The 14,404-nt window shown below is 42.5% G+C and overlaps 1 protein-coding gene across 1 annotated transcript in view; it reads left to right on the forward strand.

Moving 5' to 3' along the window:
* Positions 1 to 14,404, forward strand: part of CUNH10orf67 (chromosome unknown C10orf67 homolog) — a 155,141-nt gene that overhangs the window by 43,293 nt on the left and 97,444 nt on the right. The gene's annotated exons all lie outside the window — the stretch shown is intronic.

A 14,404-nucleotide genomic window follows, 5' to 3' on the forward strand; every position in this document is an offset into this window, starting at 1 on the left:
TTGTGCTGGGCACCACAGTCCAGCCTCCAGGGCTGGATCACACCTGTGTGATCACCCTCCTCATCTCCTTGCTTCTAACCACAGATTACAGCCAAGGTGCCCGGATGATTCTATCTCGTAAGAGTGTAGCTCCCGTCTTGCAGAGTCTCTCTTTCCTTTGCTGGCTTGGAGGAAACAAGAAGCCATGAGGAGGTAAAGAACCACAGGCAGCCTTGAATGGAGGGCGGCCTCTGGCGGACAGTCAGCAAGAAATTGAAGCCCTCGGTCCTCCAGGTGCGGGGACATGAATCCTTCCAACAACCTGAGTGAACATGAAAGCAAGATCTTTTCCCAGTCAAGCCTCCACCAAGACCAGTCCCAGAGGACACTTGGATTGCAGCCTCGTAGCCCCTAAGCAGAGGAGCCACCTAAGCCATGCCTGAACCCCTGCCCCACAGAAACTGAGAGAATGCATGTGTGTTTTAAGCCACTAAGTTTGTGGTAAAACTCTGTTTGTGACACAGCATAGATACAAAATACACCCTGGTTTTCAGTGAGTCATCAACTCCTGCCACTTTTTTACTCCCTAAATCCATCCCCCTTATCTTGCCACAGAACAAGGTCAGGCAGTTAGCACTGCTTGCCTGGCCTGTGGCTCTTACCCCCTTATCCCATCGGGTCTCTGTAATTCTGTGTCTGCCTGGTCAAGTGAGTGGTCTTTCAAAACATAAATCCCTTCATCATCTTCTCCATAACTGTAGGGTGACATCTAAGCCTTCAGCATGGCCCAGAAAGGCCCTTACATTTCTCCACTCTTATCTCCTTCTACTTCTTGGTGAAAAACTTACCCTCCAGCAATCCTGAGCTACCTGCTGTCGCCTGCCTCCCTCTGCATGCCTCAGGTTATTAGTCACCTCCCCGGAATTTTCCCGTAATGTCCCTTCTTGCTGGAATGTTCTTTCTCTCCCAGATAATCGACACACTGAATTTTATCACAATTACCCACTTGTGGTCTGCTCTGGACTCTAGAATCTTTGTTCCTGTGGGCCAGGGACTAAGCTATATTCATCTTTGCACACTGGTCCTAGCAGAGAGCCTGACACATCATAGACAGTCAGCAAATGTTCGCTGAATAGAGGCCTGAATATAACTAAGAAAGGTGCCAAAGAACTTGAACTATGCCATGGGACTAGAAATAGATCATGAGTTCTTAGTAAAAATGTCCTAGAACATGGCAGGGCATGATGTCGAGGACTTGACCTGCTCTTTCACTCAATTGTTGAGTCGTCCATGCATTGTCTGATTTTGTAGCAGAGACAAAAGCAGTCCTTGCTCTCAAATCGTTCATAATCTAGTGGCCATGAGAGATAGAAAGGAAAGAAGGAAGGAAGGAAGGAAGGAAGCAAGTCAGGCACCAGCACGCGGCCCAGGTATGAGTGAAACATTGAGAAGATCTCCATGCTGGAAAAGATCTACATCCACCCGAGGCACAACTGGAGGGAGAACTTGGACCGTGACGTAGACTTGCTGAGGCTCAAGAAGCCCATCACCTTCAGCAACTACATCCACCCCATGTGCCTGCCTGACACAAAGAAATCGCAATCAGACTGCTCCACGCCAGATACAAAGGGTGGGTGACTGGCTGGGGCAACCTGAAGGAGATGTAGATGTCCAACGTTGCCGAGGTGCAGCCCAATGTCCTGCAGGTGGTGAACCTGCCCATTGTGAAGCGGCCTGTGTGCAAGGCCTCCACTCGGATCTACATCACCGACATGTTTTGTGCTGGCTTCAAGCCCAGTGAAAGGAAACGAGGGGGTGCCTGTGAAGGTGACAGTGGGGGGCGCTTTGTCATGAAGAACCCCTTTAACAACTGCTGGTATCAAATGGGCATTGTGTCATGGGGTGAAGGCTGTGACAGGGATGGAAAATATGGCTTCTACACACACGTGTTCCACCTGAAGAAGTGGATCCAGAAGGTCTTTGATCAGTCAGGAAGCTAGCGGGCTGCTCACATTCTAGGCTCCTCACTGCAAAATTACAGAAACCAATCCAGCAGAATTATTTTTGTGATTTGTTCCTAAAACTATATTGTTCTCAATAAAAGTGCCAGTCAACAAGCAAAAAAAAAAAAAGGAAGGAAGGATGGAAGAAGGAAGGAAAGAAAGAAGGAAGGATGGAAGGAAGGAAAGAAAGAAGGAAGGAAGAATGGAAGGAAAAAGAAAGAAGGAAGGGAGGGAGGGAGGAAGGAAGGAAGGAAGGAAGGAAGGAAGGAAGGAAGGAAGGAAGGAAGGAAGGAAGGAAGGAAGGAAGGAAGGAAGGAAATTCAACAATTACAATCCATAATCGAGGTTTGCACCTGATGGGTGCCCAACTCTTCTGTGGGGGTTGGGGGAGTAATTAAGGAAGATTTTCAGGATGAGGTGATTCCTGAGCTAAGCCTTGAAGGATGGTGACTATTTGGCAAGTTGGGGGGGTGCGGTGAGAGGAATCAGGGCTCATTTCACAGAACAGGCATTAAGGTGTAAGGCAGTCAGGGAGCTGCAGGTGGTTTGGTAAGGCTGGAGGACAGGAGACCGGAGAGGGTGGTGAGAGGCGATGCGGTAAAGTGAGACTAAGGAATCAATACTTTATGTTGAAGACATCAAAGAATCATCGTAGAATTCTAAGCAGTTTTCATGACGTTCATGGATTTGCCACCTTAAAAGATAAGTATTGCAGTGTTTATGATGCTTGATAAATAATACCGCTCTTCCCCACCCAGGCTCTGGGCAAGTTGAAAAATAAAGTCAGGGAGCCAACAGATGGAGATCATCTGCTTTCCTGAGAAAGCAGGCTGCCTAGTGCTAACTCTCAGTGCTTGGCTGACTTGCCTCCTCTCGGAGGCCCTGGGCTGGGCGGGTCTCTTCCTGCCCAGGGGCAGAGCACATGGTCCTGCAGCACTTGCCCCAAAGAGAAAGGGCGGAGGAGGGGAATGGCCCAAATGTGACCGAGTTTCTTCTTCCAGGATCAGAACTCAGTGGAGGGTATCACTTCACGTGGAAGGAAACAAGAGTCCCTGGATTTTTCTTTTTTCTTTCTTTTTTGTAACACATTGAACTTCATCATTTAGCCTATGATCAGTTAGCTGTGTATCTGAGCCCGAGGGAGAGGAAAGCTCTGCTCCCACCTTCATGATGCAGCCCCCGTGCCCAATACCAAGCACTTCTCTGGGGATCCTGAGCCTGCTGGTGCCCTGGGAGATCTGGCATCCTGTCAGAGGAGTGCATGATTTACATTTAACAGCAAGGTCACTTTGTGGCTAATACTAAGAATTCATTTTCTAGTCTGTTTCTCACCCCAGATTATAACCAGTTGTATTGTTCAATACTGGTGGTCAAGAGGTTTTGCCCATGAGACCAGATGACATCATAAAATTATTCTAATAATAAAAAGCCAACAGTTCTGCCAGAGATTTGAATATCAACTCCTCCTCACTTTCAAATGCTGAAGGAAAAATTAAAATACAAATATTAATTCTTCTTGCAGGACCAAAGGAATTAAATTCCAAAATAAAGTTTTCTTGCCATTGTGAATTAAAAGACCAAAGACATGCTTCTGCCTTTTCTGTCCCATTGCCTGCATCAGAGGCAAGATCTTGGTGGTACAATGTGGTCAGGAGATGGGTTGCATGAAGGGAGGATTGAGCAAACACATCAGCCCATAAAGTACTGTGGGAGCCAGCTTCCGGGCTGCCAGAGGAGAGGTTATGCTATGGAAAGGAGATGGGCTATAATAAATGCCATGGTGTTGGGTTGGAATTGGAGGCGTCGGTGTGAGTTTATGGTCTTTAGATGTAGATATTATATTAGGATTCTCCAGAGAAACAGAACCAGTGTGTAGAGAGAGCAAGAGAGAGAAAAAGAGAGAGACTGATTTTAAGGAATTGGCTCCCATGATTGTGGGGGCTGGCAAGCTTGAAATCTGCAAGGTAGACCAGTAGCCCAGAGATCCAGGGAAGAGTTGATGTTACAGATCAAATCCAAAACAGTCTGCTGACAAAATTCCCTCTCCCCGCGGGACCTCAGTCTTTCTCCAAAGACCTTCAACGGATTGGATGAGGCCCATCCACATTATGGAGAGTAATCTGTTTTACTCAGTCTATCGATTTTAATCTTAATCTCACCTAAAAAAATACTTTCACAGCAACATCTGGACTGGCGTTTGATCAAATTTCTGGGTACTAGAAAAGAGAGCCAATTTTGGCCCCTCTCCTCCACCACAGGTTGCCAAGTCCCAGGGAGGCCACAGTTGGGGAGGACAGGAACCTTGATGGGTAACAGGAGGCTGGATTGAGATTTGGGGCATTTTATTTATTTATTCATTCGTTCATTCATTCATGGTTTCTGCTTTCTTCCTATCTTTCTTTCCTTTATCCAGTTTTGTTGTTGTTATTTAAGAGTTAAAAAAAAAAAAAAAAAAAGCCGTGGCACTTTCCTGAGAGTTCTTCTAAGAGGTAAGAAACCTGAGATGGGAGACCAGATTTGAGGGTGGTGAAGAAAAATAAAAGTGCCTTCCGCTTATCTCCTCATGAGTCCAGCTCATTCAATAAACATTGGTCGAACATCAGAAACATTCCTGGAGATGAAGAGAAATGAATCCAATGTGTTTGGGCCTTACAACTATTTTATGAAATGTCAGAAGTAAAACTTTTTGTTCTTCCAAAGAACGGCATGACCCTCCCTGCCCTGAAGTCCAGAGGGACTGAGCCCTTCCTACAGGCAGGCTCGCTCCCATCCTGCTGAGTTTGTGCAGCATCTCAGCCCAGTTCTGGGGGGGATTTTAAAGGAGCATTCAGCGTGATTTGCGTCATTTTACAGAGGAGATGACTTGGCCAGCTTGTCGGAAGCATCTTTATTTTGGTGATTTTTAAAAGTAAAATAGGGGCGCCTGGATGGCTCAGTCGGCTAAGTGTCCGACTCCTGGTTTCGGCTCAGGTCATGATCTCAGGGTCTGAGACTGAATCCCAGGTCAGGCTCTGCCCAGCAAGGAGCCTTCTTGAGATTCTCTCTCTCCCTCTCCCTCTGCCCCTCCCCGCTCCCATCCTACTCTCTCTCTAAAAAAATAAGTAAATAAATAAATCTTTAAAAGTAAAATCCATCATCTTCAGAACATAAAAAATTAGTGAGCAAATAAACAAATAATAAATGAAGTGACTTGGGCGCCTGGGTGGCTCAGTTGGTTAAGCGACTGCCTTCGGCTCAGGTCGTGATCCTGGAGTCCCGGGATCGAGTCCCGCATCGGGCTTCCTGCTCAGCAGGGAGTCTGCTTCTCCCTCTGACCCTCTTCCCTCTCATGCTTTCTATCTCTCATTCTCTCTCTCTCTCAAATAAATAAATAAAATCTTAAAAAAAAATAAATAAATGAAGTGACCCAAGAGGACAAGATACAGAAAAAACGCAGCAATGGAGGGCAGGTGGGCAGGTGGGGTGCTAAGGCTTCCTGGGGCCAGTGGCATCTGGATTTGAACGATAAGACAGAACAAAAACCAAATGCCAGAGTGTAATACTTACAGGGAGCTGATTGTGTTGTAGACCCTGTTCAAAATGGTTTAGGTGCATTGTCTTATTTAATTCTCACAGTACTTTAGGTACTGCCATTAATCTCATTTTACAGATAATAAGACTCGGGCACAGGGCACTAAGTGACAGAGCTGGTCTGTCGATGCAGGCTCTCCTGCTCTAGATAGTCAACCCTGTTCTTTAATGTCACTCAATTTTAAAAGCTGGAATTGTCATGTGGATTGTTTTACTTTCAATCTTTCCCACTGTACTGCATATTCATATGCTGATTTTTTACAGTAATACAACATAGGCCCTGTCAGCGTTCTGTTCCTAGCTTGACTCTCAATTCTATACCTTGGTATAGTATGCTCCTCAGTTGACTGGTGTTCATCATATATTATGGAACAATTTTAGCTTGTAAATCTAACTCTGAAATATTAGCAGATGTGATTAGGTTTTACTACATTTCCTGTATGTGCATGTGCTCAAATATATTAGCAGTGAACACATAAAAACAAAATCATCCTGTAATTCTCAAAAGAGTTCAAAATGGACAATATGATTTTACACATCAGGGTTGAAAATGAGAGCTTTATATACTGGAATAAGTATAACAGTGTTCATTTTGTAAGTGTTTCATCCCTGTTTGGTTTTGTGACACAGTTCTTCAGAGTACTGAGTGCAAACGGGGAAGCACCTAAATGCTTAAAACAAGCTGTCAGGAAATGGCACTTCTACACTAGCAAATGGAAATAGGAAATCTAATCAATAAAACTACTAAATAGATCAATGGGAGTTCTAAAACTATTTTGAGTTCCCAGCAAAAGGGCATATAATTAGAATTGAGTATTTTCAAAACATATAGCATAAATATCTAAGATGATATAAAAAAATTCACTTTGGTGATCAAAATATGCTGATTCAGGGGAGCCTGGCTGGCTTGGTTGGTAGAGCATATGACTCTTGATCTCAGGGTCGTGAGCCCGAGCCCCATGTCAGGGGTAGAGTCTACTTTTTGAAAAAAGAGACACCTGGGTGGCTCAGTTGGTTAAGCGTCTGCCTTCCACTCACGTCTTAATCCCAGGGTCCTCGGATGGAGCCCCACTTCTGACTCCCTGCTTAGCAGGGAATCTGCTTCTCCCTCTCCCTCTGCCCCTCCCCCTCCCTCTGCCTTTTCCCTTCTGCTCGTGCTCGGTCTCTTGCTTTCTCTCTCTCAAATAAATAAATAAAATATTTAAATAAATAAGAGGTAAAACATGCTGATTAAAACAAAAATAAAATAGTATGTTCATATATTGTCATAGTAAGACTCAAAATATACAAGTGATTCAGGGAATGAGTAAGACAAACATTCTCATCCTCAAGGTCGAATATAAACTGCACAATCTTTTTGGAAAAGAAATTTATAAAATGAATCAAGACCATTGAAATATTTATGTGCTCTGGTCAGGAATTCTACTTCTAGGGATCTATGCCAAGAAAAAAAGATCAGAAATGTGGACAGAGGTGTAGGTATAAAGATACGGTATGATGAAAAACTTAAAAAATATATAATTATATAAGTAATGGCATTTCTATAGAGCAGAATGTGATGTAACCATCAGCAATTACATTACATTTATGTAAAATGCTAATGACATGGGACATGCTCATGATATAAGGTCAAATGAATTAAATCTTTTTTTTTTTCCTAAAGAGGGAACAAGGTGAGTAGGGGAGGGGCAGAGGAAGAGGGAGAAAGAATCTTAGGCAGGCTCTATGCCCAGGACAGAGCCTGATGCAGGACTCGATCTCACCACCCTGAGATCATGACCTGAGTCGAAATCAAGAGTTGGACGCTTAACCGACTGAGCCAAATGAATTAAAGGTCAAATGAATTAAAATAAGAGCAATACAGTATGTGATATATGGTATCAACTAATATACAAATTCATTTCAAACCAATTTGAGAGTATATTTTTGCATTTAATTTCTATTTGGTTAGTGTTATCAAAAAACAGCTTTTTCAGTTTTTTTAAGAAAAGCAGAAACAGGAGGGCGGAGCAAGATGGCAGAGGATTAGGAGACCTGGATTTCGACTGGTCTCAGGAATTCAGCTGAATAGGGATCAAACCATTCTGAACACCTACGAACTCAACAGGAGATCGAAGAAGAGAGTAGCAACAACTCTCTGAACAGAAAAGCGACCACTTTCTGGAAGGTAGGACGTGCGGAGAAGTGAATCCAAGGCGATATTCGGGAGGATAGACGGCGGCGGAGGGGCCTCCATTGGCCACTTCTGGCAAGTGATAGAGCCACAGAGCACAAAACTGGAACTTTAAAGAAGTCAGCTCCGCTGAAGGACGTCGCTCCAGTGGCTAAGCAGGGGGTGGAACCCTTGCGGGACAGTGTGATCTCAGGACCCTTGGGGTCACAGAAAAACCGGGGGTGCCTGAGTGCGCCAGAGCTCCTGGGTATCAGAGCCAGGGAAGGCGGCTGCAGAGATGGAGCCGAGGTGCGGGCTCTCAGCTTGGGGTCACCATAAACCATGATCTGCAGCACAGTCGGGCCACTGCTTCTCCAGCAGGGACTCAACAAGGGGCAGATCCGGGGGAGACTCCCCTTCCTTCCCCAGGAGGAGCGGCGCGGGAGCGCACCGCAGGGATCTGCTGGGTTTGGAGACTCCACACGGGGTCATGTGCCAGAGATGCTCGGTCACAGGCCGGGTGAGCACGGAGTGCGGCCGGAGACCGGGGAGACGGGAGTGACTGACTGCTTTTCTCTGGGGGCGCACTGAGGAGCGGGGCCCCGAGTTCTCAGCTCCTCCGGGCGGAGATTGGGAGGCTGCCACTTTCACTATCGTCCTCCAAAGCTGTACCCAGAGCTTGCAGGGAACAAAAGCTCCAGAGAGCAAACCGGAGCAGATTACTTAGCCCGGACTCACAAGGGCGGGGCAATTCCGCCTCCAGCAAAGACATTTGGCAACAGGCCCCTCCCCCAGAAGATCAGCAAGAACAGCAAGCAAGCCAAGACCAAGTTTACCGATCAATGAGAATGGCAGAACTCCAGCGCTAGGGGAATACTGCACATAGAATCCATGGCTTTTTTACCATGATTCTTTAGTCTTTCAAAGTTAATTTTTTTAACTGTCTTTTTTTTTTAATTTTTCTTTTTCCCTTTTTCAACCAACATCTTATCAATCCCTTTTTTAAAAAAACATTTTTATTTTTCACTTTTAGAGTCATATTCTATCCCTTCATAGTAGTTACCCTTATTTTTGGCATATATATATATATATATATAAGTTGTTCTCTCTTTAAAATTTTGAGATACAGTTTCTTCTAACAGATCAAAATATACCCTAAATCTCTAGTGTATGGCTTTGTTCTAGTCTCCTGCCTGATCACATTCTCTCCCCCTTTTTTTTCTTTTTTTTTAAATCCTCTTCTTTCTTTTTTCAAACAACTTCTTATCAATTCCTTTTACAAAATTTTTTATAATTTTCATCTTTATAGTCATATTCCATCCCTTCAATGTATCAACCCTTATTTTTGTACATATATAAGTTTTTCTTTCTTTAAAATAATGGGAGGCACTTTCTTCTAACAGACCAAAATACACCCAAAATCTAGTGTGTGGCACTGATCTATGCACCAGCCTGATCATATTTGATCATAATCTGTTTTTTTTGTTTTGTTCTATTTTTGTTTGTTTTTATCTTTTTCTTTTTTTTCTTTTTCTTTTTTCTTTCTTTCCCTTTCTTTTCCCCTGGTTTCAGATCTTTTCTGATTTGTTTAGAGTATATTTTCTGGGGCTGTTATAACCCTGTTAGCATTTTGTTCTCTCATTCATCTATTCTCCTCTGGACAAAATGACAAGACAGAAAAGATCACCTCAACAAAAAGAACAAGAGGTAGTACTGACTGCCAGGGACCTACAAAATACGGACATTAGTATGATGTTGGACCTAGAATTCAGAATCATGATTTTAAAGATACTAGCTGGGCTTGAAAAAAACATGGAAGTTGTTAGAGAAACCCTTTCTGGAGAAATAAAAGAACTAAAATCTAACGAAGTCGAAATCAAAAAGGCTATTAATGAGGTGCAATCAAAAATGGGAGTGCTAACTGCTAGGATAAATGAGGCAGAAGAGAGAATCAGCGATATAGAAGACCAAATGATGGAAAATAAAGAAGCTGAGATAAAGAGAGATAAACAACTACTGGATCACGAGGGCAGAATTCGAGAGATAAGTGATACCATAAGACAAAACAATATTAGAATAATTGGGATCCCAGAAGAAGAAGAAAGAGAGAGAGGGGCAGAAGGTATATTGGAGCAAATTATGGCAGAGAACTTCCCTAATTTGGGGAAGGAAACAGGCATCAAAATCAGGAGGCACAGAGAACCCCTCTCAAAATCAATAAAAATAGATCAACACCCCGACATCTAATAGTAAAACTTACGAGTCTCAGAGACAAAGAGAAAATCCTGAAAGCAGCTCGGGAGAAGAGATATGTAACCTACAATGGTAGAAACATTAGATTGGCAACAGACCTATCCACAGAGACCTGGCAGGCCAGAAAGGACTGGCAGGATATCTTCAGAGCACTAAATGAGAAAAATATGCATCCAAGAATACTATATCCAGCTAGGCTGTCATTGAAAATAGAAGGAGAGATAAAAAGCTTCCAGGACAAACAAAAACTAAAGCAATTAGCAAACACGAAACCAGTCCTACAAGAAATATTGAAAGGGGTCCTCTCAGCAAAGAGAGAGCCTAAAAGCAACATAGACCAGAAAGGACTACAGAAAATATACAGTAACAGTCACCTTACAGGCAATACAATGGCACTAAGTTCATATCTTTCAATAGTTACCCTGAATGTAAATGGGCTCAGTGCCCCAATCAAAAGACACAGGCTATCAGACTGGATTAAAAAACAAGAACCATTGATATGCTGTCTGCAAGAGACTCATTTTAGACCCAAAGACACCCCCACATTGAAAGTGAGGGGGTGGAAAACCATTTACCATCCTAATGGACACCAAAAGAAAGCTGGTGTGGCAATCCTTCTATCAGACAAATTAGATTTTAAACCAAGGACTGTAATAAGAGGTGAGGAAGGACACTATATCTTACTTAAAGGGTCTATCCAACAAGAAGATCTAACAATTGTAAATATCTATGCCTCTAACATGGGAGCAGCCAATTATATAAGGCAATTAATAACAAAAGCAAAGAAACACATTGACAACAATACAATAATAGTGGGGGACTTTAACACCCCCCTGACTGAAATGGACAGATCAGCAAAAGATCAACAAGGAAATAAAGACTTTAAATGACACCCTGGGCCAAATGGACTTCACAGACATATTCAGAACATTCCATCCCAGAGCAACGGAATACACATTCTTCTCTAGTGCCCATGGAACATTCTCCAGAATAAATCACATCCTACGTCACAAATCAGGTCTCAACTGGTACCAAAAGATTGGGATTATTCCCTGCATATTTTCAGACCACAATGCTTTGAAACTAGAACTCAATCACAAGAGGAAAGTCAGAAAGAACTCAAATACATGGAGGCTAAAGAGCATCCTACTAAAGAATGACTGGGTCAACCAGGAAATTAAAGAAGAATTAAAAAAATTCAAGGAAACCAATGAAAATGAAAACACAACTGTTCAAAATCTTTGGGATACAGCAAAGGCAGCCCTAAGAGGAAAGTATATAGCAATACAAGCCTTTCTCAAGAAACAAGAAAGGTCTCAAATACACAACCTAACCCTACACCTAAAGGAGCTAGAGAAAAAACAGCAAATAAAGCCTAAACCCAGCAGGAGAAGAGAAATAATAAAGATCAGAGCAGAAATCAATGAAGTAGAAACCAAAAGAACAGTAGAACATATCAACGAAACTAGGAGCTGGTTCTTTGAAAGAATTAACAAGATTGATAAACCCCTGGCCAGACTTATCAAAAAGAAAAGAGAAATGACCCAAATCAAAAAAATCATGAATGAAAGAGGAGAGATCACAACCAACACCAAAGAAATACAAACAATTATAAGAACATAGTATGAGCAACTCTATGCCAGCAAATTAGATAATCTGGAAGAAATGGATGCATCCCTAGAGATGTATGAACTACCAAAACTGAACCAGGAAGAAATAGAAAACCTGAACAGACCTATAACCACTAAGGAAATTGAAGCAGTCATCAAAAATTTCCCAACAAACAAAAGCCCAGAGCCAGATGGCTTCCCAGGGGAATTCTACCAAACATTTAAAGAAGAATTAATACCTATTCTTCTGAAACTGTTCCAAAAAATAGAAATGGAAGGAAAACTTCCAAACTCATTTTATGAGGCCACCATTACCTTGATCCCCAAACCCAAAGACCCCATCAAAAAGGAGAATTACAGACCAATATCCTTGATGAACATGGATGCAAAAATTGTCACCAAAATACTAGCTAATAGGATCCAACAGTATATTAAAAGGATTATTCACCATGACCAAGTAGGATTTATCCCTGGGCTGCAAGGTTGGTTCAACATCCACAAATCAATCAACGTGATACAATACATTAGCAAAAGAAAGAACAAGAATCATATGATCCTCTCAATAGATGCAGAAAAAGCATTTGACCAAGTACAACATCCTTTCTTGATCAAAACTCTTCAGAGTATAGGGATAGAGGGTACATACCTCAATATCATAAAAGCCATCTATGAAAAACCTACAGCAAATATCATTCTCAATGGGAAAAAACTGAGAACTTTACCCCTAAGGTCAGGAACGTGGCAGGGATGTCCACTCTCACCACTGCTATTCAACATAGTATTAGAAGTCCTAGCCACAGCAATCAGACAACAAAAAGAAATCAAAGTCATCGAAATCGGCAAAGAAGTCAAACTCTCACTGTTGGCAGATGATATGATACTTTATGTGGAAAACCCAAAAGACTCCACCCCAAAACTGCTAGAACTCATACAGGAATTCAGTAAAGTAGCAGGATATAAAATCAATGCACAGAAATCAGTGGCATTCCTATACACCATCAACAAGACAGAAGAGAGACAAATCAAGGAGTCAATCCCATTTACAACTGCACCCAAAACCATAAGATACCTAGGAATCAATAACCAAAGAGGCAAAGGATCTGTACTCAGAAAACTATAAAATACTCATGAAAGAAATTGAGGAAGACACAAAGAAATGGAAAAACTTTCCATGCTCATGGATTGGAAGAACAAATATTGTGAAGATGTCAATGCTACCTAGAACAATCTACACATTCAATGCAATCCCCATCAAAATACCATCCACTTTTTTCAAAGAAATGGAACAAATAATCCTAAAATTTGTATGGAACCAGAAAAGACCCGAATAGCCAGAGGAATATTGAAAAAGAAAAGCAAAGCTGGTGGCATCACAAATCCGGACTTCCAGCTCTCTTGCAAAGCTGTCATCATCAAGACAGTATGGTACTGGCACAAAAACAGACACATCGATCAATGGAACAGAATAGAGAGCCCCGAAATGGACCCTCAACTCTATGGTCAACTAATCTTTGACAAAGCAGGAAAGAATGTCCAATGGAAAAAAGACAGTCTCTTCAACAAATGGTGTTGGGAAAATTGGACAGCCCCATACAGAAGAATGAAACTGGACCATTTCCTTACACCACACACAAAAATAGACTCCAAATGGTTGAAAGACCTAAACGTGAGACAGGAGTCCATCAAAATCCTAAAGGAGATCACAGGCAGCAACCTCTTTGACCTCAGCCACCACAACTTCTTCCTAGAAACATCCCCAAAGGCAAGGGAAGCAAGGGCAAAAATGAACTATTGGGACTTCATCAAGATAAAAAGCTTTTGCACAGCAAAAGAAACAGTCCACAAAACCAAAAGACAACTGACAGAATGGGAGAAGATATTTTCAAATGACATATCAGATAAAGGGCTAGTATCCAAAATCTATAAAGAACTTATCAAACTCAACACCCAAAGAACAAATAATCCAATCAAGAAATGGGCAGAAGACATGCACAGACATTTTTCCAAAGAAGACATCCAAATGGCCAACAGACACGTGAAAAAGTGCTCAACATCTCTCGGCATCAGGGAAATCCAAATCAAAACCTCAATGAGATACCACCTCACACCCGTCAGAATGGCTAAAATTAACAAGTCAGGATATGACAGATATTGGCAGGGTTGCGGAGCAAGGGGATCCCTCCTACACTGTTGGTGGGAGTGCAAGCTGGTGCAACCACTCTGGAAAACAGTATGGAGGTTCCTCAAACAGTTGAAAATAGAGCTACCATCCAATCCAGCAATTGCACTACTGGGTATTTACCCCAAAGATACAAATGTAGGGATCCGAAGGGGTACATGCACCCCGATGTTTATAGCAGCAATGTCCACAATAGCCAAACTGTGGAAAGAGCCAAGATGTCCACTGACAGATGAATGGATAAAAAAGATGTCATATATAAATACAATGGAATATTATGCAACCATCAAAAGGAATGAGATCTTGCCATTTGCAATAACGTGGATGGAACTGGAGGGTGTTATGCTGAGTGAAATGAGTCAATCAGAGAAAGACATGTATCATATGACCTCACTGATATGAGGAATTCTTAATCTCAGGAAACAAACTGAGGGTTGCTGGAGTGATGGGGGGTGGGAGGGATGGGGTGGCTGGGTGATAGACGCTGGGGAGGGTATGTGCTATGGTGAGCGCTGTGAATTGTGCAAGACTGATGAATCACAGATCTGTACCTCTGAAACAAATAATGCAATATATGTTGAGAAAAAAAAAGAAGACGAAGATAGCAGGAGGGGAAGAATGAAGGGGAGTAAGTCGGAGGGGGAGACGAACCATGAGA

The sequence above is a fragment of the Eumetopias jubatus genome, unplaced genomic scaffold (genome assembly GCF_037043125.1).
Source record: "Eumetopias jubatus isolate StellerSeaLion01/CBP00866 unplaced genomic scaffold, mEumJub1_p1.0 scaffold_8, whole genome shotgun sequence".
NCBI lineage: Eukaryota > Metazoa > Chordata > Mammalia > Carnivora > Otariidae > Eumetopias > Eumetopias jubatus.